We start from the raw sequence: 27,606 nt of genomic DNA, 5'->3' as shown, positions 1-27,606 counted from the left end.
CTGTGTTAGAATTGTTCCCAGCAAACTATGCTTGTCGAAGAAACGACTTAATGGATCGGGTGGTCAGGTTTGGTGATTTGGTTGATTGCATGTCATCATACCCAGAGGGATTGGTTCGTTGCTCATAATATCAATCACTGAATTATGTAATCTAGACTTGGTTATTCATATTTCACTGTGGTATAGCTGTAATGTTGTTGTGCTGCTTTAAACAACAAACAAACAAAACTTGGAATTCAGAACACATAAGTAAATTATCATTTATGTGCATGCAGACCATTGTTTTGTGGAATTTCCAAAGATTAAAAATAATAGGTGGATACCACACTGACACCAGGTCCGTGTGGTCCTGAGACATGAAATGTAATTTAATTTGACTGTGTAGTTATCACGGTGTTCACTAACTGAAAATTAAATCCCTACAATACACACTCAACTCTTCAGCATATTATACCTGTAAAGGAAGTAAAAACATTAGGCAACACTAAAATAAATATACAGTTGAATATTTCTCACTTAGCTGATCAACCCAAACAAGTATAATATTTGTAATGATATTATAATTCACTGAGCTACACAAATGTGTTCTCATTCTTATAATTACCAACCCAATCTCATAGGGAGGTAAACATTCCGTAAACAGTACACTCCAAGTGTGGCCTTAGTTTATGGTAGGAGCTGCCTATAGGTGTAAGGTGTTATGTGGAAGCATGACTGGAGGGCTGCTGCAGCGGACACGATACAGACATCTCCAACAGATGCACAGCTTGTGTCGTCAGTTGCCTTTGAGATAATGAATAGCACAACTGGACAGTGCGATCCCACCTTGTTATCGGTAGGGATCCCGCCTTGTGTTGCTGTATCTGCCTCAGAGGGGATCTTGTAGGTAATAGGGAAAACCAACTTCTACTGCATCCATTAGACTTGCACAAGTCTCTAAGACATTGATTGTTATTATTGATAATAATTCCTTGATTATATATATATAATAATAACAAGATGTCCCTTTAAAAGACTGGCATAATTAAATACTGTCCACTTATTTGGTCTTGTCTATTATTGGGATAAAATTATCATGCATCCATGGACTTATCAATCAGTGTTTATTCAATGCATGTGATAAGATGCGGAGGCAGACCCTGGGGGTGGTGTGACTCACTTTTAGAATGTGTGTTGGGTGGACAGGGCTTGATCACTTCACCATACACAAGTATTTCAACAAACAAATACCTGGGTATACTTTTCTTGTCATAAGGATTCATAATAATATGATGTTAATTCCGCCTCTGGGATGGATTTGACTTGGCCAGGATGTAAGGTTAATCAGTGGCTGATTAATGTGAGGGAGTGATATGATAGCAGGGCTAACAGAGGCATGTTCAGGTTGGTGATACGGCTCCACTTACATCCTGTTCCTTGTGAGGTTTGGTATCAGAACAATCCTTCAGATTGTGTTGAGATGTAAATGTAGAATGAAGGATTGCATACTGTCGTATATCCTGATTACAGTGAATATCTCAATTTCCTGGTGTATACTAACGCTCTAGATCATAGTGTATACATTCTTATAGACTAACACCTGGTCTTTGAAAACATTTTTTTGTAATTATTGTAATTTTTCCTTTAAATGAACCTTTTTAAAATATGCTTCTTTTCATCTATTTTATTCTAAAAATATTTTTTTAATGAAATTCAGGTTTGAAGATGTGCTATTTGTTGTGTAGTTGATGTAAAGTTGAGTAAAATGTTTATGAAACAGATAAAATCAGTAAGAAATTTAGGTGAATGTTGTTTCACCTGGTCCTACCTTTCATGACAGATACTCAGTGACCCAAGATGACCTTGTACCCTGACACTGAGACCACGAGGCAGCACACTACCCCTTCTCCTACTCTGTCCAGGGAATCTGACCAATTCACCTGTCTAGTTCGTCACTTCCTCTGGATCACAGGATCATGTGACCTCCTTGTAGTGTCATGTCGCCAAATGCATCAAGTCATGAATTATTTAGAAGAACAGAGATATAAATATTGAGTAATTTGCTGTATACTTGGTGGCACACTGCACAACAAGAACTGATCATTGTAATTGCTGTGATAGTGGATTGGAATGGTTTGAAGTACCTGTATGTACATGTCTGTGTCTTATTGATGAAGCACAAACAGTGAGGTTCAAGAAAATATAGGTAATTTGTGTTAAGCTGCACATATTCCGACTAAGTGGTTTGCTTGATTGCATGTGATTGTACCATGATGGCGTGAGATGTTCATATCAATCATTGGTTTGTCTTGCCCATACTTTATTATTTACAATCCACCATTATGGAAATGAAATATTGCTACTACAGCATTAAGGATGCAATGTATGATGCTTCTCAACAGAATTATTCGATTTTACACAAAATTAGCAATATCTCAACTTCTGGTGTTTTAGTATATATGACATAATAAAGAGTTAATTTCACCCTTATAGAAACAATACATAGTTCCTGCTTACATAAAATGCAAAGTTCAAGGATTGTATTGTAGTGGTTAACAGATATGTTTATTTCACACTGATCTGTGAATTTCAATCAATTAATATTTACTGAGAAAAGAAAATTAAATTTGAAAAAGATTGAAAATTTTAAATTTGGGTTTCTGCATAGAATCTTTCCTCAACAACATTCTAAGCTTTTAGCAAGATTCCAGCAGTATCATGACACAAGACATCAGAAATTGGCTTCACACACTGTTCCTGTGTGGGAAATCGAACCCAGTCCTTCGGGATGACGAGTGATCACTTTAACCACTTGGCTACCACAGCAGCCTCCTCTTGGCTGTGATCCTGTTAACTGCAATTTATCTTGGTCTGAACCTGAGCACAGACACACCATTCTCTGGTTCCTAAGTGTTGCAGAAAGGAAGCCAAGTCCCCATCATGTTATTCCAGTTTAGCCAATAGTGTATGTCAATACAACCTGGGCTCATTTTCAGACACTAATTACAAATTAGGCAGCTACAAATGCACCATTCTGAGAAGAAATCATACAAATATTGGTTTTCTAATATCTGTTGGTCATGGAACTTGTTACTTTTTCATTGATCTGAAGAACATTTGCCATTACAAAGGTGTTTTACCTCCGTTAAAATTGTGTTACAGCATCGGTAAGATGATTGAAAATTGATTGGCTGTTACAGTTGCAGGCAGCGACTCATTAAAGGAGAAAATAATAGAAGATCAATTTCAATTACCCAAACACTTTGGCAGATGGGCTGGAACTCTACAGAATACCAGAGTTCAAGAACTGTTTAAATAGTGGGCTCGTTTCTCCTAATGTTGATAGGAAGGAATAGCCAGCCCCACAATGTATTCTGCTTGTCCATGAATGCAAGTCGCACTTCTTACTGATAGGAGTAAATAGTCCATCTGTTTCTTGTGCATAGAAGAGTGAATGAGTGTGAGTAAGGTGTTCTGTTGCTTGTAGAATTATTCCAGGCAAATCAATTAGACACAAGGAAGCACCAATAAAGGTCTTCCTACACTGGATCCTTGTGGAGAACTGAATCCAGGCTTTGGGCATAAAGAACATACAGTTTAATCATTAGACTGCCTCCCATCCCCATCATGCATGAATGGTCCTTAACTGTACAAATAAGATTAAAATAGTATGTTCCATGTCATTTGAATCAGTAAGTGACTTAAGGGTATTAATTGACTTCTAAATACTTTTGGAAATTGTTAAGGATCATTAGCCATTGGTCATATTTGGTGTGTTCCAGCCGGCTACTATTTGTAGCAGACAAGCATATTTGGATTTCCTCTTTGTTTAATATGACTTTGAAACATTGTGAAATCCCAAAATGCATCTCTATGAAAGAAGGTTTCCCTAAAAGTAGGTAATGAAAAAATGGCAGCGCTAAACAAACAGTGGAAATGCCAACACGCTTATCTGCTAAAATAGATTCATCAGCATAGATCGCAAGAAGAATCTGACCTCTCTACACATCAGCTTGACACAACACAAAAAGAGAAACTTGAGGATAAATATGTCCACCTTTGTAAGAAGACAATAGCAAGAGGTGCAGCGAGATGCTGTAGGGGGAAGTGACATGCACGTTGAAGCAGTGTTTTCATCACTAGCCTGAAACAACTCTGTGTGTGATACACCTGAACAAGATGCTGTGGGGGGAGGTGACATGCACGGTGAAGCAGTGTTTTCATCACCAGCCTGACACAACTCTGTGTGTGATACACCTGAACAAGATGCTGTGGGGGGAGGTGACATGCACGGTGAAGCAGTGTTTTCATCACCAGCCTGACACAACTCTAGATCTGGGTGTGATACACCTGAACAAGATGCTGTGGGGGGAGATGACATGCACGGTGAAGCAGTGTTTTCATCACCAGCCTGACACAACTCTGTGTGTGATACACCTGAACAAGATGCTGTGGGGGGAGATGACATGCACGGTGAAGCAGTGTTTTCATCACCAGCCTGACACAACTCTAGATCTGGGTGTGATACACCTGAACAAGATGCTGTGGGGGGAGATGACATGCACGGTGAAGCAGTGTTTTCATCACCAGCCTGACATAACTCTGTGTGTGATACACCTGAACAAGATGCTGTGGGGAGAGGTGACATGCACGGTGAAGCAGTGTTTTCATCACCAGCCTGACACAACTCTGTGTGTGATACACCTGAACAAGATGCTGTGGGGGGAGATGACATGCACGGTGAAGCAGTGTTTTCATCACCAGCCTGACACAACTCTAGATCTGGGTGTGATACACCTGAACAAGATGCTGTGGGGGGAGATGACATGCACGGTGAAGCAGTGTTTTCATCACCAGCCTGACACAACTCTGTGTGTGATACACCTGAACAAGATGCTGTGGGGAGAGGTGATATGCACGGTGAAGCAGTGTTTTCATCACCAGCCTGACACAACTCTGCGTGTGATACACCTGAACAAGATGCTGTGACATTGTGCCAACAATCTACACATTGGAATCTATTGAAGGCACCACACTGACAAGTTTGTAACAGTGTTAATTGTTCACACTGCCCAAGGGTTATTATTAATTTATACCCTTCTTTCATTCAGTGAAGTGGATCAGATATACTTGCATGGTTGCAACAGCTTGGCTGTCAGTGTTGAAGCGCTCTGTTGTGAACATTTCTCGTTACAGTTGACTTGTGAAAGCTGCTTTCCATGAATGTTCCACTCCAGGCTTAATTTTCAAAAACTCAACATTCAAACTTCAATCTTGATTTGGACATGTCTTGGAAATGACTCAAATACTGTCATATTTTCTGTATTCATACAAACACTGTTGTGTTGAACTTACAGTTGTCTCGAAGTAAACAAATTGTTCCCTGCATATTCCTCCTTTAATCATCATTTTTCAGTTATGTCGAACTTCAAATAACTCGAAGTACATGTATGTACGCAAGTCCCTTCAACTTCGACACAACAGTGTTTGAGTGAATTATGTTTCCTTATTTGAGTGAGTGAGTATGGTTTTACGCCGCTTTTAGCAATATTCCAGCAATATCACAGTAGGGGACACCAGAAATGGGCTTCACACATTGTACCAATGTCGGGAATCGAATACGAGTCTTCGGGGTTGACGAGCGAATGCTTTAATCACTAGACTACCCAACCGTCCCTCCTTATTTGATTTTTGATGACATGTTTATAATACAGGGATTTCAAGACAACTGTGTTTATGTTGCAGTGTGATGGATTTAGAAGAAATAGTCAACCAGATTTGAAGCCCCAAAATCTTCTTTATTTTTGCAATGTATGGATAATATACTAGCCACATAAAGAAACTGTGCACGGAGAAAATATATTCTGGATTGAAATACAACACAGCAAGAACAAAATGATGCAGACGCTGTAGCAGCTGAATGATCGAACCATAAGAAAATGTCAACGGGACCTGAACAACATCTGTTACGATGACGTCAGAAGATCAAAATGGAGTAGGGGATCATACAACAAAGTCACAAAGTCAATAAGGGGTATGACCACCCTGTGCGTGAATCCATCAGTGCATCGGCGATGCATGGAGTCCACCAAATGGGCATGGAAGGCCTGGGGAATGGCCTGCCATATCCTCCTCAAATCCTGTGCCAAGTCACGGATGTTATCTGGGGGATGTGGAAGACGACGCAGATTGGGGAGAGATCTGGAGGAACTGCAGGCTGTGGCAGTAACATGACATTGTTATCGTGAAGGAAATCCATTGCGACCCTAGCCGTGTGAGGACGAGCGTTGTCCTGTTGAAATGTCAATCCCGGGCCATGACGTTGCAGGAAAGGAATGACCACAGGCATCAGAATCTGATCTCTGTAGCCAACACCGGTGAGATTGCCCTGAACAACCACCAAAGGGGTTCGGTGCCGTGCTGTTATCCCACCCCAAATCATCACAGAGCCACCTCCAAAACGATTCCTCTCCCAAACGCCGGTAGACACGTTGGCGCCCGTCACTGTGGGAAATGTTGAACCTCGATTCATCTGTAAAGACAACATTTCTCCACCATATAGGAGGTTGGCGAAAATGATTTCGACACCATCTTAGATGGTTGACTCGATGACGGTGTGTCAGGATGGGACGTATGGCAGGGCGTCGTGGTCGAATCCCGTACTGACGTAAACGATTCCTGACAGTGTTGGGATGGATACGGCGCAGTCCAGGAATTGTCTGGGACGTCGTTACTGCCGTTTGGAACCTGTGTCGGAGATGTGTAACTCGAATCCATCTGTCCTGTCTTTGCATCGTTACTCGGGGACGTCCTGAACGTGGGTGGTCGGCAACGTCATTTGTGTTCTGATAACGCCTCACCAATGCCGATATCGTGTTACGATGGCATTGGAAATGTGTTGCCACCTGTTGTTGCCTCATTCCTGCTCGGATCATTCCAATGGCTTCATGACGCTGTGCAGCTGTCAATCTTGGCATGATTTGCTTGTGATATGCTTGTGTCTGCGCCTGAGAATTTTTGAATTTTTTAATGACCACAGATCATGCTTTCCAAAGTGACAGCGAATTTTGAGTTGCACATGCTGTGTACAGCTGCACAGGATGCACGTGCAGTAACACATTGCACGTCCATAGGCCCCCATCAATGACGTCATATCGCATGGCACGTGCATGAGCGTTTGAATGTCTCCAATAATTGCTGTGTTCAAACCTATATTTCATATATGGACGGTGTGCCCTTATATCTATATTTTCTCCGTGCACAGTTTCTTAATGTGGCTAGTATATTTGTGATAAATTTCATATTGATGGTTCATGTTTCAAATATATATTGTGTGTTTTCATTCATGATAACATATATTTTAGAAAATAATCATGGAACATTTGATCTCAATGAAAATATTACAGTGGGTTTTTTTTTTAGTCATTCCCCGCAATACGTTTTTAAGGGGATATTAAACTGGACACTATCCGTCCGTGCAAGATGTCATTTCTGGAGCAAATTTTGAAAACCATACTATATTTCTTCTTTAAACTTGGCACATAGATAGGTCTAGTGGTGAACTGATGATGCCTTTTGATAGTTTTGGATTTTCGACAGAAATCATTTTTTCCTTACTTTGGCTTAGACTGAAAATGGGGGTAGTGCTTCTTTCCGAACAAATCTTGAAAACTGTAAATCTTTCTTCACATAGCTTAGCACATAAATACATCTAGTGGTGAACTGGTTCCTTTTGATAGTTTGTGATTTAAAAAAAATAATCTTTGGGAGACATTCCTGACAAGTATTTATCATTGCAGGGGATATCGATGACTTTGTCCCCTTTTTATTTTAATTTTTGTTTTTATTTTTATTTTTTAAAAGAAATAATTTATTCAGACATATTTCTATCTGTTATTAGTACCATCTAATTCAACATTCTCTCATAACAAAGGATGTTAAATAAATAACCACTGTTCAACACAACTGCATAAAAACAGAAGTGATCGATGGAGAGGCATTGTCAAGTATTGATCTCATTGATCTCCAGGAGTGAAATTTACCACCCAATTTGAATTGACTTTCCAAAGGCTTAATGCCAGGCCGACCTCATTCTCAAACATTATTAATTTCCGCAGGTAATATGCGTAATTATGCTTTCAAGCTTGGAGAACTTGCAATACCATCGATCATTATTAGAGAGTCTATTCATCCATGTTCTACACAGAGGATGTTTCTTTGAAGAACAAACCTTGTGATTGACAATGACTGACTGGGTAGGAGTTAGGAGGGTGTCAATTGCCGATGTGTAATCATGATTGACAGGTGATGGTTTAAACAAGTAATAATGATAGATGTGTTGTTATTGTTAATAATGTCCTGAAGCATTGTAAACAAATCGTTAAATGCCACTGTTCAGCAAACAATATTTTCATTGGAATGCTAAGATTTGTGTTACCCTTTCTTGGTCACAACAAGAAATCTGATTTACTGATATCTGATACTGTAACTGAAAATTAGAAGAATTATCTCCCAAACAATCTGATCTTATTTCTATATATTGAAGATATCTATGTTCAAATAAATGTTTACATTTACATTTCACACTATTGTCTTTCACCATTACTATGTGGTGCAGTGGCCCCATGTTCCCTCCCTTAGGTAGGCCAGGATGTGCTGGGTTTGAATTCCAGATTTGCCCTGACTAGGAACATTTGTCAGCACAGTACTTGTACAAATGATCTCCACATCATTTGCTGAACTGCCAGCAGCCTTCATCTAACCCCACTGTCAGCCATTACAACCCCCCAACCCCACAACCTACATTAAACCACAACAACCTCTACCAAACAGCACAGAACCACAACCTGCGATATAAAAAAAAGTTACCCCATTAGTTACCAGTGTATCTCCCAATTCATTGACTTACTGACCCCATGGGGACCCCGGGTAGGTGTCCCCAGCACCCCATTGTTAGTCGTAGAGGCAACTTAACAGGGAACTTGTGAGGATTCTGGGTTAGAATTGGTTCTTAGCAAGCTGGGGCGGTCGGATAGCCTAGTGGTTAAAGCGTTCACTCATCAAGCCGAAGACCAGGGTTCGAATCCCAACATGGGTATAATGTGTGAGGCCCATTTCTGGTGTCCCCCGACGTGATTTACTGGAATATTGCTAAAGGTGGCGTAAAACCATACTCACTCACTCTCTCTTTGCAAGCTAAACTGGTTGTAATATGCAAATAGATGGATTGAGTGGTCAGGCTCAGTGATTTGAATCTCACACACCCACACATACAGTATTTTATAGTACAGTATGCGCCCAAGCATATTGAGCTCCCTTCTCTAGGGGATGCAGTAGTATGGGACAAAAATTCTTTTTGGATTATAATGTGCTGTAATAATCTACATCAAATCCCTTCAGGTGAAGAAACAGGTGAGAACAAAGTTAGTGAATAAGAAAATGAGATGGAGCGATCAGTTGATCAGTTCACACACGATTTCGCTGAAATTCATACAAACAACATGGAATGAAATTTTGACTAAAATTAATATAATTAGATTACAAGCACAAGTCCAGCTGTAGGGGAAAATATGGCCTATACTCAAGATGATATGGTGCATGCCGTCATGCACACACATAATAAGAAAAGAAACATCAGCAGCATTTATATCAGTTTGTCATTTGATCACAGTGTTTCCTGGTCCCCAAAGCCATTATTCCATCTGAGAACACTTGGCCAGACTGACTGTCACAATCTTCTCTGAGTTGTGGACTTGATACAATTAGTTGTGGCAAACTGTATCTTCCACTTTGTTGTGTCCTGCCAACTTACAATAGAGGTCTGAAATTAACAGTACGGGCCAATTCCATGTCTGTCAATCCTTCAATCTATAGGAATCCCACTGTTATCAGGGACCAACCATTGATATGCTGGGGATAGGGGTGGTGGCTGTTATTTTAACAATAAAATGAAATGTCCCCAAAAATTCTTCATGTGCGGAATACTGATTTTTCTTTTCATCTTTCTTTTCTCTCTTTTCCCGATTAGATAGAAATTCTCTCATCAAGTTGGACTTAAAGCTACAGTCAGACGATTTGTTTTTTCGAATTTGTGGGGCTGCAGGGATTTGTCATCTTCTGATGAGTCTTGTTTAACAAGCGTCATAATTTTGGTAGTTTTTTGTTCAAGAGCAAAGAATAGACATGGATTTTGACACAAGTTCTGTAAAATTAGTATGGTACACCTAGTCACACTTGCTAAATTAAAGACTCTTCGTAATGAAGCTAATTCATTGTGTGAAGTTCAACATGAGAAATTTATTTAGATAAATAAAATCTATGTATAGCACACTGAAATATCTGACAGCTCTTGACCAATCAGGCTGCTCCTGGGCGAAAAACATGTACTTACTTGTCTGGCTGATGTAGGTAGTCCTGGTCAAGAATACAAATCAACAGTCACCTGAGAGTAAGCATGGTTCTCAAACCAAACCAGCCCAGTTAGGAATGAAAAATTCCCCAAGGAATGGCAGCCTGTCAACATTGTCTGAGCTTGTCCGGGACAGATAACGAGTAAAACTCACTTTGCGTATTCACCAATGCATGTACCACTGCACATTCACACAGGGAAGTATGACCGTTCATGCATTTTATGAAACAATATGTCTGCAGAGAAAGTGAAGACTCACCCACCTAATGAACTATTAACGAAGTTTGCGACGATGATCGCAGCTCCTGTTTTCTCAAAGGAGACGAGTCAATCATGTATGACGGCAATCAATTGGAATTAAAAGTCAAGAAAAGTCCTACCTGTCTCTCGTCTCGCTAACGCAAAGTCCCCACTTTGATGATGGTTGTGAGGACCTCGTCAACCAGTCGTGCATTGATTCTGTCACCGGTTATAGAAGTTTGATAATTGAGAATAATAACTACTCCTTCTTAATCCATGGAGACCCAGCTTCTGTATGTTACATTGTGTATCCCAGAGCATGGGAAGTGCTGCAAGTCTAAACACACCTTGGAGAACAACATTGATTAATGGTATTGATTCCTGATATCACCATCAGGGGGCACTGAAGGATTAGCAAATACCCAACATGGTCACTTTGCTTACTGCAGGATGAAATCCTATGTTCCGACTTATATCAGGTCCTGCACATCATCACCCACGTATATGAAAATATTTGTCACAGCTATCAATTATTGATTACAGTTTTATGTCATTGAAGGTCATTATTACATCAATTAACACTTCCTTGAATGTCACTCATGGTGATTCTGTTGTTCATAAACAAACTATTGTATTTGCCCTCAGGATCTATATGCAGATGTTTGGTGCAGATCTTATAGGTTTTCATCAGTGTCACTGAGTGCTGCAGGGATGTGTAGTAGACATTGCTAAGAGACGGATGCTAATCTTGTATTGTCATGCTAATGGTTGTGTAAGCAACGCTTGAATGAACACCATGGAGATGGCATGTGTGCATGACAACCTCAACAAGGCCAATTTCTCAATCAGGATAAAAGTGAATTAGGTGGAATGATTGGAAACAAATGTTCCGGTTGTTAAAGTCAGTGATGATATCCAAGCATTGGTCAACAGCTGGACAATGTTGCCATGGACATTCAATGGCGGCAGTGTGTTACATATTGTCATGTCTTGATAATCAATATTATAAAGGAAATCACTAGATTCTTGAGAAAATTAAGACCTGTCAAAAATGCATCTGGAATTTACTTTGTGAATTTTCTACACATTTCAAAATGTAAATAAATCTGGTGTCAAAGAAACATTCAAACATTGACCTCAAGTCACATGTGATTTGGCCATCATTACAACATAATAATTTACTCTATCAGTCATTGATGTCAACAAAGCGACAGAAACCAGCTGTAACCTTACAGACCCCTTGGTGACAGTGTTGTGTCATCACTTGTCCCACTCTCAGACATGCTGAAAAACAACAGCCTTATTTGAACAGCAGAAATCAGTGATAATATAGAAGCATTACCTCTTTCTGCCAGACTCATATCTTGGAATTGACAAGATTAGTGGCGATGGTGTTGAAGCCTCAATCAAGTGTCTCTGAATGTTGTTAACCATGAACTGAATAATGGTAATTTAACATACTTCCCAGCTTTCTGTTATTGACAGAAACTAATAGGTATGTTTTACAGTGTGTGTATTCCTGTACAGCTTTTAGCTTCATTAAATATTTACACACATACAGCTGACGGTTTGGTAATCTGTTAATGTGTCTGTGTTAGAAGTAAAGAGAGGTGTTAGTTTGTTTCAAATTGTTCACTTTATCCTACCATGGCTTTTTACCCATTTACTAACCCAGTCACTGTTATGCATCTTGTTTGTGAACTTCATCATGGTAATGAATAGGACAATTTTAAACAAATACATGTATGATTTATAGATCTGGCATCACATGTGGCATTGATGTAATCATTTATAAAATATCCACATGGGGATTATACTAGTTTGAATTCATCCCCAGCAACCTCTGCTGGCTGTAAGAGGTGACTAAATGGATCAGATGATCAGACTCGGTGATTTTGTTGTTTGATTGTTATTATATCCAATGGCATGGTCAGTGTCACCTAGTTGGATGAGACCGTCTGTGCCACCTACTGGATTAGACCTTCTAGTTAGTCAACCAGACGTCAGTGCCAGTTAGAGGACCAGACGTCAGTGCCAGTTAAGAGGACCAGACCATTGGTGCCAGTTAGTGGACCAGACGTCAATGCCAGTTAGTGGACCAGACATCAATGCCAGTTAGTGGACCAGACCGTTGGTGCCAGTTAGTTAATCAGATGTCAGTGCCACCTAGTGGATCAGATGTCAGTGCCAGTTAGTGGACCAAACATCACTGCCAGTTAGAGGACCAGACCTTTGGTGCCAGTTGTGGACCTGACGTCAGTGCCACCTAGTGGATCAGACATCACTGCCAGTTAGTTGACCAAACGTCAGTGCCAGTTAGTGGACCAGACATCAGTGCCAGTTAGTGGATCAGCTGTCAGTGCCAGTTAGTGGACCAGACCGTTGGTGCCAGTTAGTGGACCAGACCATTTGTGCAAATTAGTGGACCAGACCATTTGTGCAAATAAGTGGACCAGACAATTGGCGCAAGTTAGTGGACCTGACGTCAGTGCCACCTAGTCGATCAGATATCACTGCCAGTTAGTTGACCAGACGTCAGTGCCACCTAGTCGACAGACGTTAGTGCCAGTAAGTTGACCTGACGTCAGTGCCAGTTAGTCAATCAGACGTCACTGCCACCTAGTGGATGAGACATCAGTGCCAGTTAGTGGACCAGACCATTGGTGGCAGTTAGTGGACCAGACCATTGGTGCCAGTTAGTTGACCAGACCATTGGTGCCAGTTAGTGGATCAGACAACACTGCCAGTTAGTTGACCAGACGTCAGTGCCAGGTAGTGTACCAGATGTCAGTCCCAGTTAGTGGACCAGACCATTGGTGCCAGTTAGTGGACCAGACCATTGGTGCCAGTGAATGGACCAGACATCAGTGCCAGGTAGTGGACCAGATGTCTGTGCCAGTTAGTGGACCAGACGTCAGTGCCAGTTACTGGACAGATGTTTGTGCCAGTTAGTGGACCAGATGTCAGTCCCAGTTAGTGGACCAGACCATTGGTGCCAGTTAGTGGACCAGACCATTGGTGCCAGTTAGTGGACCAGACCATTGGTGGCAGTTAGTGGACCAGACCATTGGTGCCAGTTAGTGGACCAGACGATTTGTGCCAGTTAGTGGACCAGACGTCAGTACCAGTTAGTGGACCAGACCATTGATGTCAGTTTGTGGACCAGACCATTGGTGCCAGTTTATGGACCAGATGTCAGTGCCAATTAGTGGACCAGGGATGGGGTGGTCTGACTTGGTTGATGCATGTCATCGAATCCCAATTGCTTAGATCGATGTTCATTATGTCAATCACTGGATTGTCTGATCCAGACTATTTACAGACCGCCATCATATAGCTGGAATATTGCTGAATGCATACCCTTGCACCATGATTTCTCAAAATGTTCAAGACCTGCATCACTTCTGGCTTGCCTCCCACATCAAACAAAAGGCCAAGCAGGCTGTGATAAAACTGAAACACTGTTTAAAGAGGTGTTAAACCCAACTCACAACAGGGATGGACTGACTTCAAGTATTTATTCAACCAAATAATTCCATGATCTGTATTTGGTGAAATCTGTAACAATATTGCTCAAAGAATGTAATTCGAGGAATTAGGACTATATGCTTAATTAGATTTAACAGATAAGATAAAACTTCACGCAGGAAATGTACATCAAACAGTCACAAATAAGTTTTCATGGAACAAATTTGATTTTGATTTCATTCCCTTAAGTGTGAAGGTCACATTCTTCAATCATGTTGCATCGTCAATTATTTATCGACCAACCACCAATGTTGAAACAGCTGATACTTCCAGCTGTATTGACTGAGAGAGCCATGTTTTATTGGATTATCGTGATTACAGAAGTACACTTCCAAAGTAATTACATCTGCACTGACCATGTGAACGTTACATCATTACCCGTCTTGTATTGATGGAGTCATGAAAGAGTCAAGTGCTTTGCCACTCTGAATATAGTGTCGTCATGCAGGTACCAGCTTCAGGGATATTTGAACATTCACTGTTATTCTTGAGAACAAGTTTTCTTAAGCTATGTGTTCGACAAGTTCAAACAATTCGAGTACTTATGAATTATTGAACAAATGTTCACAGAAAGATAACTTGTAATATGAATCGTAAGAAATTTTGTTTTATTGCCATGCAAGATCTGCTGACTAGAAAATTGAAAAAATGACATTTTTAAATTTTTATATTTGTATTTTGTATTTAATTAATTTCATTGTTAATTTTTTTTCTTGATTAAAATGTATTGTTTTCTTTAAATTCAATTCCGGCAATTTTTAAAAAATAAATTGCAATGGTTTGATGTTTTGACATTTTAATGAAATAGAGTAAAAGTAATAACTGTGATCGATTTGATGAAAATGTCAATACAGTTGTTAGGGTTGAATGGGTAATCAATATCAGAACCCATCCAAGCCAACTTCTTATACACCTTATGGCATCTAGTGACCTAATGTCACAACTTTTGAGGTACAATTGAGCATGCTCTTTCTTTGAAGATTTCAGAGAGCATCATTGTTGTTTGATGAGGTCACAACATTCCATGCCTCAAAAGGTCTTGTGCTAGGTATGTGGAGTACAGTTCCAAATTTGAAAGCAACAGTGGCAAAAATAGTGTCCCATGCAATTCCCTCTTTTGACTTGTGAGATATGTTACTGTGTTTTTTTCTGGTGAAGATTTGACTTGACTGTGCATGTGTTTGTGATGGGTGCCACTGGTGGAGCAAGATACAGTCATTTTCTTTGTGAACACCTGGTATCATCACTACCGGTACTGGAAAGTTTTTCATGAGCACATGCTTATGATGTACCGTATTTTCTTGAGTATAGTGTATAGGGTAGTCATACAATGAATTCTGCTATTGGCAGAGATTTCTTTTCATTATGGAAAGGGTTTTGTCACTTTTTATTTGAATATATAAGATAGCTACGCGATAAATCACAAAGAACAATGAAGGACAAAGCGTGGTATATTTCAGATAAAACATTGCTCTATCGTGACGTCATTCCTGGAGATTTGAACATGTGTTGATAACTTCGTAAATTGGATGACGTTGTTTTTTTAAAGGAAGGTGTCTATTGAGTGTGTTCCCTGTAGATGTGGCTGGGCAACAGAAATAAACGCAATGGCCACATGATCGCATCCAAAAGTGGGAGAGATATGACAATCATTATTGGGAAAAAAGGTACAGATAATTGACATGCAAATTGAGAATATGTGGGACAGACACTGCAGGGAGAATAAACCACCCAGGGGTGCGCCCTTATGGTTTATTCTACCTGCAGTGTTTTATTGAAACAGCAATTAAAGCTGGGAGCACTCCCTTCCACCTTCCACATCTCCCAAGTGTACTGTTGCTTTTATAAATTTTCAAAACTTGTGTGATATTTCTATTTATAAAAGATACATGTGATCATAATGAGAGGTCAAAACTTAGTCAGAAATGCTTTTATTTCTTGATGAGAGATAATTGTTCATCCCAGTATTCTAAATCTGATAAGGAAAACAAGCCTCCAATAGCCCCAGATCCCAGAATGGGGGATTACTGGCCTGATATGAGGGTGATGTATAGCTTACCAATATTACCATCGTCACAATGGGAATTCCTATGCCAAGAAAAACAGACCCAGATCACGTTCATCTAGTGCTCTTTAGAGGACCTCCGACTGGCCCACCTGTGAGAAAGGTTGTCGTGAAGCTAATCACATTTCTCTTTTGATAATTTTCCGAATGCTCCTGAGAATATTAAAATGGGGTTTCCTCACATGAGGATCCTCAACGCCAATACTGAATATTCCACATCCAGAAGTAATTTCTGAGCTGTCACATCTTGCTGGTCAGATTGCTGTGCATGCCACTTACCTGTCGCGGTATTCATCCTCCTTGTGCACTGTTGCCGACTTTCTATGCATATGACCTTTTGGGTTAATTTTTTCCATACCTCCAGGGAGACTTGGGGTCTTTTGGGCATTTCATAGCCATTTAACAAAGATTATATGACGTGTAATTCAGAGACTAGACCGACAGGTCAACCCTTTTAGACTACATTACAGTTGTTTCTTCTGGATGATTTCCAGGGCTCGTGGTTCAAGTTCTTCATTGGAAGGAGGAGAAATAGATTCTATGTCCTCTGTGAACTTGTTAGCTGAATTAGCAGGAGAAATTGGTTTAGCCTTTTCGGCATTTTGAGCTCAGTGTGTGGTTACAGTGACTCAGAAGTCATGAATAGATCAATCAACACAGTATATAGAAGTGTGTTATTATTTGATTAGTTTTAGCGCGAATGACTTTAAGGATAGATGAAGTGACGTACTCATGCCCTTGTCTATATGCTATAAAACATATATACATACATCTATGTCAATAATATTAATTCTGATCACAACATTTTTTACTGAAAAAATAGTGACACTTACTTACAGTCGATTTATAATGTGCCACAATTCCATTATCAAGCGAATGTTCATGGTGCTACATTATTCTTACCCCTGTCAATGGATCTGTGTACACTTGATTTTCATTCTCAGCTCCCTGGGGAGTATACAACCCAAGCTGCCTATCAGGCGCAAGAAGGTTTACAGTCATCCTACCGGGTACCCATTCACTGCTGGGTGATAACTCTAGTCTATGACATGAGCATCCTAACAACACAAAAACAGGATAAAAGGTAGATTCAAATATATCTACCATTGAAATAGTCTTGACGCCCAAGGAAATCTTGAGGCTGCCAACCCCCTTTTGGTACTCGGGATTCAGTGTCTAATTGGAGGGAATTTGAGACTCAGCATTGTGGTACACGGGACACAAATAAAATCGTATTTGGTACGCAGTTTCAACATTTAAAAAAGAAATATTGATGTATGTAAACATTTCCTTTGTATATTTCATTTTTTAGTCATTTACCTACAAAATGCACCCTTTTATGACCTTGGAACATACCATATTCGACATAATAAGCACCCAGGGTGCTCTCAAAATTAGAATATTATTTTGGTGAGAAAAAAAGTTGAGTTGAAAGATAAATTTTGTGGTTTATGCTGACAGCCTGAAATGTTGATGTACGACAGATATATTTTTTCCAGAATTTAACTGCCCATAATTAAGGGTGCATATAACGCACGAGTGCGTATTATATGCGAATAAATAAGTCTTGTGTACATTAATCAATAGGAAGGGGTGCTTATTCGGATTGTTCACTACCCAGTATATTAGCAAATATCGCCGTGGGGGCTTATTAGAGCGGGGCGCTTATTACGTCGAATTGGGTAATACTGTTATGAGTTTATGTCAAATAACTGACATGTATCATTGTTTCTCTAGCTACCATTATCAACACAGATACATCACCAGTAAAAGTACCCACAGAGTCTCAAAGCCATGAACAAGTCTTATACCAATGTGTTGAACGGAACCGGTAATGTCGTAAAAGTCTCACAACAGGATATTGCCGGGGTCATTTAAGTGCGTGGAGTTAGTATACTCAGAAGTACCCAGGTACATAGTAGTATAAGGTGTGCCAACAACGACTCCATCACCATCAGCCCCACATAGTATACAGTAAGGTCAAGACTTGACACGCACATTTGGATCCAACTTAAACATCAAACACTATTTTTAAGTTTTGAGAGAAACGGACCTAAATCCATGTGATCAGCGCATATGTCTGAACTCCAGGAACAATACAATGTGCATGTTATATCATTTGTTTACAATCTTCTTTCAATTGCCATGGCAACAACTCTGAAGATACAAAATAGGAATTGTTCTTAAACAAACAATCAGGCTTTTTTCTCACTTGTTTACTTCAGAATGATGGGTAAATTTGGTGGAGTTTATCTATCTGAGACAAATAATGACACTTACAGGCCAAGTGTTTATGTTAAAGTAAAGAGTAATACCTGAGCAATGTTTGTGTGTACAGAAGCTGGCCAAGGAGACATTGATCATTTAGAAATGTCTAAACAGTTACCTAAGGAGATGCAAAATCCCTTGGGCTTGTTAAAAGAAATTTGAAACACTGCATATTTTTTTATATCTGGAAAGACAAAACATGTATACAGAGGTTCCTGAAAAAAATAATGTTTAATTGAAGTGCAATTTCTCTTCTTTTTCTTTGATTAAATAAATGATAATAAATGACTTGGTTAACTGATCTGCTGACTCCAAATATTCAAAGTGTTAGATAAATTTTGAGAATGTTGTTTGTTTGACTTTTAATCAAATCTAATTTCTGTTCTGTTAAAAAAAAGATTGAAGTAGAACCATACATGAACAAATTAACCCCAAGTTATTAAAAAAAGTATATTTTATTTTATTTTACACAACCTATGATTTTTTTTAAAATCACAGAAAAAATATTTAAGATATCTACCAGTATGTGAAATTTTTGTCATGAAGAATTATTTACATTTATAAAGTTTTGTTATTTCTAAGGACAGTGGATTGAGTTCTTTATAATATAAAACATCAAATCCAGAAAATACCCACTCTTGACTATCTGGTGAAACAGCTTCTATAAGGTGTAAAAGGCAAACTAGCAGTGAAAATATAGGAATGGTTCACTGAAGATCAGTGGTGACACCAGGTGTTCGCCACCGGTAGCACCCGTCACTCTCACAATTTGCATAAAAAGTATGTGTTTGTTGCCTGACACCGCACAGTAGTACTCCAACCAAGCAAAGGTGGCATGTAAACAAACCAGACAATAAAGTGATTAGCCAGAATGCCAGCAACACGATAGTACATTTACTGATTTTGTTGAAACTAAAAACGATATGTTAATTTTGAATTATGACTAATGTGTGCAGAGAAACTTACGTTTAACTAATAGAGAGAGAAGCATAAACATGTTTCAAATTTCAGCAAGTGTATTTACATAACTGAATAAACAGATCCTGAAGAGGGAGTCAGTCCACCTGATTATATAGTGAAGATAATTGCTTGGAAACCTTGGATGAGGTCATTAGAGATGTAAGCCATGATACACACCTCAACAGAATCAGTTCCCTTTCTGTTCACTGGACCCAACTCTTTATCATTGATCATGAATTATTCATGCCTTGAGCTGCTAAGAGAATTATTCATGCTTTTAGTTGCAGAGATTTCCTGTGATTATGGATAGGGTTTTGTGGCTTTTATTTATCAACACCTGTCACATGTTTGGCTCATATCCATGGTCAACGTGCTGATGGTTTATGCTCTTCAAAGGTGCTGAGATAAAAAATATCTAACAGCAAATCTGATCTTGCACCTGTAAAACATGTCACTGTACAATGACCGTGTGGAGTGTGTGAGGGAGAGAAGGTGCATGGGTGAGTGAGTGATTGAGTGAGAGAATGGGTGGTTGAATGAGTGAGTGTTATTTGCAACTTTCTAATTCGTCTCATTGTTTGTTTGTTGTTTAACGCAGCATTCAGCAATAATCCAGCTATATGATGGCAGTCTGTAAATAACCAGACAGTCCAGTGATTGATGTCATGAGCATCGATCCACGCAAATGGGATACGATGACAGGCATCAACCAAGTCAGTGGGCCTGACCACCTGATCCCGTTGGTCGACTCTTACAACAAACATAGTCACCTTTTACTGCAAGCATCATGGTTGCTAAAGACCTATTCTACCCCGGATCTGCTCGGTAACTTCTCATTGTACCATTTGAGTGTGGAGTGTGGGTGTGGGTGTGGGTGTGGGTGTGGGAGTGTGTGAGTGTGTGAGGGCCGAAGGTGTACGGGTGAGTGTGGTAGTGATTATGTGTGTGTGAATGAGTGAGAGAGTAGGTGGGTGGGTATTTTACTGAGAGAGTGAATGTTATTCACAACTTTGTAACACATGTCATTGTACCCAGACAATGAGAGCACTTCACACCACATTTTAACCAATATTTCAGCAACATCATACCTGGTGCCACCAGGAATGGCTTGACACATTGCATCCAGACATGATGAGCGACCACTGTAGCCAGTGCCTCAGACAGTGTAGATCATGCTGGCACTAGGAGCTGGTTTGCCTGGACCCAGCATGATCACAGCACCTGTTTCAGTGATATATCCATACAGATCATGTGGCATGAAACTTGGATTCACTCTCTCATCACAGGTTCCCTACACTGCAAGCACAGTGGGGTTACACTTGGTCAGACCCCAGCAATCTGTGTTGGTCGTAAGAGGTGACTAACAGATTTGGTAGTATGGCTTGGTGACTTGGTTGATGTAGTGTCATTGTGCCCCGACACTATGGATCACTGTTCATAATATCAGTCATTGGATAGTCTTGGGATTTGGGGTTAAAATAGGCCCCCAGTAATCTATGTTGGTCTAAGAATCAACCAAATAGATCGGGTAGTCAGACTTGGTAACTTGGCTGATTGCGTGTCATTGTACGCTGATGGTGTGGATTGTTGCTCATACTATCAATCACTGAATTGTCCGACCCAAAGTCAGTTATTTACAGACTGTCATTATACAGCTGGAATAACTGCAGCTTTTACATTCACTCACTCACTTACCCACTCAAACACTTCACATAAACACAAAGGCCCGGATTTAGAATAACATTGAGTCCCTGAATTAAAGTTACCTTATTCAAAAATATCTACAAAATAATAATAATAGAATAAAAATGTAGCCCAGAGCAATACTTAATTCCTGGACTAGACTTGCCCAATCATTCTAGACTTGATTTGGACTCCTTTTCTAATATATTCTCTAGGGTCTGGGAGACAGACTTGCCCTGTTTCTAGTTACATTAAAGCAGTGATTACACAGGCCCTGTTCCTGCTTACAAAAGTAGACAGAACAATTCAGGTTCAAAGAGGAGAATTTTTATGGTTTGCTAAACTGCAGGTTGAACAACTGTTTCTTCAAATCAAAACATAATGAAACAAGTTAGCAATGTCTCCCTTGAATGATTTACACATATTTTCCCTCATTGCTTTTAATCTTTTCCTCAAAAATATTTTTTTTCTTAAAGAGAAGCTTGCCTTGAATATCTGTCAGAAAACGCAGGGTGATTTGGTGTAAATAATGTCCTCCTGTCAGATGGGGCTGCCTTCTTTCTCTCTTCAATAAACCTTCCTCTTTTTCCGTGATTATCTCCTAGACTTGATAATGTAATGGGCATCCGATACCACACCAGCATGAAATGCTTTCACTGAGTTTAGGAGGTAAATTATCTCCAATTCAGCGTCATTGCAGCTGATTAAGTACAAGGTATTCATGTTTGGAAAATAGAGACGATGTGCTAGCTGTCATTACCTCATCTATTCCAAAGGGAAAAAATTAATGATATTAATTGTGGTATACATTCAGCAACTACCTGCTTTGTTTGTACAGTAAATGGATAGATTGAGTTAATGTGTCACATTCATTGTTGTTAGCAAAACCCTCATGGTGCTGTATGTTGAGTGGGTGAGCATTGTCTGACAGAACTTTCAGATGTGAGGGTGAGGGCGGTTTTGAAGTACACTGCAACATTTTTGTATATCGGTACATTGTTCAGGGTTATTTGTATACCGGTACATTGTTCAGGGTTATTTGTATACCAGTACATTGTTCAGGGTTAGAAGTTAAGTTTTGTGTTCACGAGGCTGCAAAAAATATTTGCTGCAGAGTTACTGTCAACCGCATGGTAAAAGGGGTAGTCCACAAGGATATGTCACTAGTCCCTCCTGATTACCGGGTATTACAAAACTCAAATGACTGGACCTGCTGTTACATTGTTGTATGCTTCTTTGTATGCTGGGTACATTGTAGTGAAAGGTTAAACTTAGTATACTGGTGTTGTCAGAAAATGTCAAGTAACTAAAGCCCCTGTTACAGTATCAAAAACGTTGAAAAAAACTTGGTTAAAGTTGGGCTGTTTACACTCATCAAAGTTTTTGACTGGCCATCAAAGTTCTGGCGGAAATTATCTAGCCAAGATTTGGATGCTGCTAAGTATGATTGTTTCGCTGTTAGATGGATTTTGTATTTTGTCATGTGTAGAAGGTGGCATCGGGGTAGGCTAAGGAAGATATGGTTATGGGATGGGCTGCAGAGGAGGCACCAGCTAAGTGCCTACAATGCTCTTCTCCAAGAGTTGGATAGAGAGGTTTTCAGTGCCTATGCCAACTACATGTATCTAAGAATGAAGAGGGAAACTTTCAGGTTTCTTCTTGAAAAAGTGAGGCCGTACATCAAAGGCAAAGGGTAGATGTTTCTTGCATTCTGATTGGCTAAATTACAGCAAAGTAATTCCAAACACTTTAAAGTAAAAGATTTCAACTGTATCGACTTTCAAATACTTTGCCAAAATGGACTTTGACCAAGTTTTTTATTAATATTTTTGATAGTGTAATGGTGACTTAACACTCAGTTAACAAAGTTAACACAGTTCTTTCGCTGAAGTAAGTAATACTTTCTGTGTTGGGACTTTCATAATGATTGTTCATCATTGCGAACAGAAAAAAATCACTTGTCCTGAGACAAAGTCTACTTGTACAGATTATTAACCAACAATGCTGTTTTTATAACAAAATCAGTTTTCGATTTGACGTTTATGAATCAGTTTTCATATCTCTGTGACGTTTCCCACTACAAATAATGAATTCATCTGATATCAACTAACAAATCGGGCAAGTCTGGCATTGATTTCCCACACTTCCCTGCTTCCAACTCGGACATTTCATGACTTCCCATTAGATCAACTAAATGAAGAAACAGCTTTTAATCAGCCCTACCTAAGCAATGCAGCGAGTGCACCAATATGAAGAGTATATAGTGTATGCGTGTACTCGGAGCAGTGTCTGATGTAGGTGCACAACCTTGTAGTCATTGGGTGATCTGGTACATACAACTTGAGATAGTTCCACCCTGGTGATAGCTGATTGCACATGTACTCTGAAGATCCACTTTGGACTCCCCAGGAACATTGGGACAGTAAATTGATTAGGTTTGGAGGAGATTTGGTGTCTTGATGAAACTGTTTACCATTTATGTCATTCTGGAAATTGGCCACACGAAAGTCATGGTGATGGAAGTATGCAAGAATAGTGAGCTGGGTTTAACACTGCCCGGAACAGTATCTCAATTTCACTAATATCCTTGGTCAAGCTCGCTGACTTTGTTGATGCATGTCATCGTATCCCAATTGCGTGGATCGATGCTCATGATGTCAATCACTGTATTGTCTGGTCCAGACTTGATTATTGACAGACCGCCGTCATATAGCTGGAATATTGCTAAGTGCGGCGTTAAACAATAAAAAAAAAATGTCCTGCAAGTCAGCTTATTGGAGCAGAAAGCAGATCCTGGCAAAACTAAGGAACACAACTCTAGCAGCAATAACAGTGCTGTAGACAACTGGGCTTCAACCCTTCCCTTGTATGCAGGAATAAGTGTGTGTATATGAAATATTTTATCTGAAGCCAAATGAATATTCTGTCTATGACAAGTCTAGACTATTGGGACCAGTGGTCGTCTTTAATGGAAAAGGGAATATGATGGTATCTCGTCTGCATTATAACTTAGACCAGCAATTTCTGTGTAGGTTTGAATAGTTGTCCAGAGAGAATACAGTCTGTCTGAGAAGGAGATGGAGTCCAGAATTTAAAGATAAGAAGATGCCTTGTTAAATTTACAAGATGTTACACTTCCTACACCAAAACCTTAAGAGAGAGTGAGAGGGCGGTGGGGTAGCCTATTGTTTAAGGCTTTTGCCTATCATGGTTTGATTCCCTGGTTTGATTCCCCACATGGGTACCATGAGTGAAGATGATTTCTCATGCCCCCGCCATGATATTGCTGAAATATTGCTAAAAAGCGAGGAATAAGGAGCAACATTTTAAATGATTGGTTTACAGATCCCACTTCCCCCCACTGCCTTCCCCTTTTCCCCAATTGTAACTCCTTTACTTTAACATAGACTTACGACAGTCATAGCAATACGATCGTAACTCCCTTACTTTAACATAGACTTACGACAGTCATAGCAATACAATCGTCACTCCTTTACTTTAACATAGACTTACGACAGTCATAGCAATACAATCGTAACTCCCTTACTTTAACATAGACTTACGACAGTCATAGCAATACAATCGTAACTCCCTTACTTTAACATAGACTTACAACAGTCATAGCAATACCATCGTAACTCCCTTACTTTAACATAGACTTACAATAGTCATAGCAATACCATCGTAACTCCCTTACTTTAACATAGACTTATGACAGTCATAGCAATACGATCGTAACTCCCTTACTTTAACATAGACTTACGACAGTCATAGCAATACAATCGTAACTCCCTTACTTTAACATAGACTTACGACAGTCATAGCAATACAATCGTAACTCCCTTACTTTAACATAGACTTATGATAGTCATAGCAATACCATCGTAACTCCCTTACTTTAACATAGACTTACAACAGTCATAGCAATACCATCGTAACTCCCTTACTTTAACATAGACTTACGATAGTCATAGCAATACCATCGTAACTCCCTTACTTTAACATAGACTTACAACAGTCATAGCAATACCATCGTAACTCCCTTACTTTAACATAGACTTACAATAGTCATAGCAATACAATCGTAACTCCCTTACTTTAACAAAGACTTACGACAGTCATAGCAATACAATCGTAACTCCCTTACTTTAACATAGACTTACGACAGTCATAGCAATACAATCGTAACTCCCTTACGTTAACATATACTTACATAGACAGTCATAAGCAATACAATAGCTTTGTGGAATGTGGCCCAGGATTTTAAATAATGATAAAAAATAAAAATAATAATAATAATAATCTGTAAACCAAGATATACGCTTAGTCCTATGGCAGTACATCAGTGACTAAGTTAGTATCAGGTGTGTGACTGAGTTTGGTTTTAGGCTGCCTTCAACAGTATTCACATTGTAGAAACTAACATTTTTTGTCCAATAGTCCTTATAATCATAACATATAGCAAAACCCTTAAAAACGGCAAAATTCTACTATTCCTTTGACACCTTATGGTACCTGAACTTCTGGGCAGTTTGGCAAGGACTATAGACAAGTGCCAATTTCGAACAATTAATGCGAACAAAGACCACTCACATTTTTCGCATTTAATTCATGCTCATGTTAATTTCAAGATTTACAGTATATTGCCATGATTATTTAAAGTTGTCCATGAAGGACATTTGCACTTCTGATCCAAACAAGTTACAAGCTCAGTGACCTCTGGGGTGTCAGACACACTGTATGGCCTCAAACCTTTCACAATGAATTCAGCATCTTTGTGAACCAGAGCTGATGTTATTTGTTGGGTTTTTTAGCTCTTTGACATAAACAAAAGACATATTGTTGTGAGTAACAATACTTATTCATCTGAGATTAGTGGTACCAGGACAATTTATTTCATTAATGATGTTAAGAAGTACACTGGGTTTTGTATATTCTCAACACACCAATCCATTTATATCGTATTGCAATACATATTGTTGACAGACCTGTCAACCCCTCATCATGACAATGTGGGAGATTTGACTTCAAAATGGGGGAGATTTGCCTCCAAAGGGGGAGATTTTTAAGATAGTGAAGATAAGATAATTTCCAACTTTAAATTTATTTTTAATAATGTTACAAAGAAAACCAAATATTTTGAAACAATAAATAATCAATAAGTTTCTTATACGTACAGCTTGCTTAATTTCCGTTTGCATTTTCCTCCTCCAAAAATAAACCCAGCACAATCTACCCATATAACTTTCGTTCAAAGATCATCTCAGATAAACGCAAACAGATATTGAAATTTCACAATCGGTAGCTTGACCAGTTGACGACGTGTTCAATCCGACCAGTTGTCAGGCTTCGTTACGATGCACGTTTTCTGAGTATTTGGCGCGATGTTGGTTACAAAATTTGCCAAAGAAATATCAAATGCATTTATCCTGACGCAACATCACCCTTAATTTCAATAAGATATACTGGTTTTTTTTCTGTCTGCGGTAGTCTGTTGACAGTCCCATTACTTCGCTTCTTAAATTTCCTAGAAATGTTCACGTTATTCCATTCCAAGAAATGTATGCCATATTTGGAAGTACTATTACGTTTTACTACAATTTATGAATGATATGAGTCTCGTTGTCGTTGTTGACCGTTCTGACCTTCACGTGTATTAATCTCATTGGTTGACTAGTACTGTTGTATGCAAATTAGATTGCAGATCTGGGACGCAAGCAAACTATTAGCCAATCAAATCGTGTAAAATAATCACGATACATTCTCGCGAAATTTGATAAAGTTCTGTTTTGATATTTTCTGTGCACACAAGTCACGATGTCAGTCAAAAGGAAATTTATAAGTTTCACTTTAAACTTTGACTTTGAAATCCTAGCTGTGAGGAAGCCTGATCGTGTAACTCATTGTTATTTCGACTACCGAATCAACCAATCACGCATAGTGTTGTTTCTGAAGACGGCGCTTGCAGGACATATTTTGTTTTCATTTCCAAGAGTTCAATGACGTAACTTTGAGGTATGTTTATGTTTTAACAAAGTTTCTGACAAAATCTGATAACCAATAAAGTCATGTATAACTGGACCGGCCATATGTATCTACGTTCTTAAATTATGGAAGAATAAACACGCTAAGAACATGAAGACAACAGTTCATTTCATGAAGTGATGAATACTTGGCTGATTTTTCATTTCAAGTTCAACCCTTCAGGCACCTGTTAGGACTATCCGAGTTTTCTTAACAGTTTACATTGTTCAATCGTTCACCATATGAATTTAATTACCAGCTGATTACTGAACAAAGGCCCATCTGGGTCCCCCTGCGGGTGGCTGTGATAAGGGTCGCTAATCCGGGAGCCTACCGGACAGATCGGGACGCAAACTTCCCGTTCATTGTTTTCACTCACAGGACAATGGAGGCGAATTTTTTAAATAATGAAGAATTCTGTTTTGCGGGAGAAATAGTCCATCTTGCGGGA

At 39.3% G+C, this 27,606-nt stretch overlaps 2 protein-coding genes across 3 annotated transcripts in view; one reads left to right on the top strand and one right to left on the bottom strand.

Annotated features, from left to right (window-relative positions):
* Window positions 1-11,141, bottom strand: part of LOC124138769 (sodium/bile acid cotransporter 5-like) — a 64,341-nt gene extending 53,200 nt beyond the window's left edge. For both annotated transcript variants that reach the window (XM_048399713.1, XM_046505620.2), the window contains exon 1: window positions 10,768-11,141. The gene's annotated coding sequence lies outside the window, so the exon portion shown is untranslated. The remainder of the gene's footprint in view (window positions 1-10,767) is intronic.
* Window positions 1-27,606, top strand: part of LOC124138770 (trafficking protein particle complex subunit 13-like) — a 190,914-nt gene that overhangs the window by 80,631 nt on the left and 82,677 nt on the right. The gene's annotated exons all lie outside the window — the stretch shown is intronic.

The sequence above is a fragment of the Haliotis rufescens genome, unplaced genomic scaffold (assembly GCF_023055435.1).
Source record: "Haliotis rufescens isolate VD_foot unplaced genomic scaffold, xgHalRufe1.0.p SCAF_2, whole genome shotgun sequence".
NCBI lineage: Eukaryota > Metazoa > Mollusca > Gastropoda > Lepetellida > Haliotidae > Haliotis > Haliotis rufescens.
Note: the sequence above shows the minus strand (reverse complement) of the source record. Positions and strands in the feature narration are given on the sequence as shown.